The sequence below is a fragment of the Crocuta crocuta genome, unplaced genomic scaffold (genome assembly GCF_008692635.1).
Source record: "Crocuta crocuta isolate KB4526 unplaced genomic scaffold, BGI_CrCroc_1.0 scaffold610, whole genome shotgun sequence".
Taxonomy (NCBI): Eukaryota; Metazoa; Chordata; class Mammalia; order Carnivora; family Hyaenidae; genus Crocuta; species Crocuta crocuta.
The window spans coordinates 436,371-438,430 of NW_027527456.1; the positions used below are offsets into that span (position 1 = coordinate 436,371).

Here is a 2,060-nt window from a genome sequence, read left to right on the forward strand (position 1 = left end):
ACACGCGGGGTAGGGGGGGAGGGGGATAATTTAAAGGGTACTGTCGGGAGGAGGCTGTAAAGGCAGGATGCCGCAGGAACCAAAGCCCCCCCATGCCTTTCCGAACACATCCAAACCAATTATAAAAAACGTTCCAGTTATTGTTTATTCTCGGGATGGAATGAGGCTTTTCCTTGCTGGAGAGCTATGGCGTAAGACTTACAAGAAAAAGGATTTGGTATTCCCTACTTGGCGAATCTCAACTTGGCCCTTTGCTCTCCAGTAACAGATATACATTCCGCTAGCACTGTGATTCAAGAACGCTGTAAAATGAGCAAACCTCACTTAGAAAAGCGTTCAGGTGTGGGCAGGCTTGCGGTGTTTGAGGACTATCNTAAGAATTTTTTGCATTTACACCGCGGGAGATAGGAAGGTACTGAAACGTTTTTGAGGAAGGGATGGACATAAACATGTTTCTTCAAGAATGACTGGGTACAGAAAGAGAAAAATTGTTCCTTCACAGAGAAGAAACAGGTCAGACACCACCTTCACCAAACGATCAGGGCTAATGTCACCAATGACGTCATGTGGATACCATATACCACCTGATATGACGCAAAGGGCACAAGGTACGCACCCAGTACGATTTCATATATACCCTCCATCAAATAAAAGCGTAGACCACAAATACGATTTAGGAATGCATACATAGACGTGGAAAAACGTTAACATGTTTAAAAATTCAGGGTAATAGTTTGCCGTGGCGCAGGGAGGGGGATTTTCAACCGGGAAGGGCACCGGATTTCTTTAGGTAACGGTCTGAATCTTAATCTGAATAGTGGATTAACAAATTTTTGTTTTATTATTCTTTAATTTTGTTACTTTGAAACGGAGGAAAAAAATGCAAGAATTTTATAAAGAATTCCCCTATGCCCTTCATCCAAATTCCCCAAATTTAACATTTTAACCATTTCCCGATCGTTTCTTTAAATACACCTTTATATACGCTAGGTTTTTTCCAAGCATTTGCGAGTAAGCGGCTTACACGATGGTTCTTTACCCGTCAATATTTCGATATGTACGCCCTTAAAAAAAAAAATACTCCCTTTCATAACCACAATACAATTATCCAAAGCAAGAAATGATCAGTACTACTATCTAATCTGCAAACCTCAAATTTCACCAATTTTACCCACTAACATCTTTTACAGTAGAAAAGAGGAAGTTAATTTTATGAGAAAAACACCTGATTTTTAAAGAATTTATTTTTTCTGCTCCAGGACCCAATCCAGGATCACCGTTGCATTTAGTTATGATTCTCTAAATCCCATTAATTACTTCAATCTGCAACAGTTTTTCATCCTTTGTCTTTCACGACCTTGAAATTTTTGAAGACCACAGGCCGTTTATTTTTTACAGAATGTCCATCAATCTGGGCTACGTAAATGCTTTCTGCAATCGTTTCAGGTCTTACGTATTTCGCAATTTAGCAAATGAGATGCAACTCGGCGAGAAAGAAAATAAACCCAGCAACAGTACATCACATGCACTGGTTAGCCAAGAAATCAGTAAAACAAACCGATTTATAAAGATAAGCATGGACATTTTTAAAAAATAGCTATTTCTCCTGATTACAAAAACAAGACAGTACTAAGACAGAAACCAAATGTAACATCGAAGGCCCCTCCCGTGCCAATCACCTGCACTTTCTCCCGTCCTGGGAAGAAGGCGCCTCGGTCAGAGGCAAAAAACCTCGCCGCGTCACAAACTTTGCTCATTCGCAGGCGCCATTTTCTGCTTCATAGGCACCACCTCCCCTCTGCAGTCTTTCCTCGGCCTCAGGACACGCCCCTCGGCCCACGTCACAAGCCTCGTTCCCAGGCGCCAGCTCCCTCCACCACGCAGGCTCCAACTCCCTTCCCCCCGCCCACAGCCCTGTGGTTTGGANGCCGCCAACGCCCCCAACCGTCCCTTCTGCCGAGGCTCCGCTAGCAGCCCTGCCTCACCAGCTTTCGCCGGCCCGCAGTGGACGGTCTCGCCCAGTCTTCTTATTCTCGATCTGGAGCCACTGGCTCTCCAGG

At 44.0% G+C, this 2,060-nt stretch overlaps 1 protein-coding gene across 1 annotated transcript in view; it reads right to left on the reverse strand.

The window, feature by feature from the left end:
- USP11 (ubiquitin specific peptidase 11) overlaps positions 1-2,054 on the reverse strand; it is a 29,417-nt gene extending 27,363 nt beyond the window's left edge. Inside the window, 1 exon segment of the mRNA XM_077762879.1 lies at positions 1,986-2,054. The gene's annotated coding sequence lies outside the window, so the exon portion shown is untranslated.
- Between the last annotated feature and the right edge of the window lie 6 nt (positions 2,055-2,060).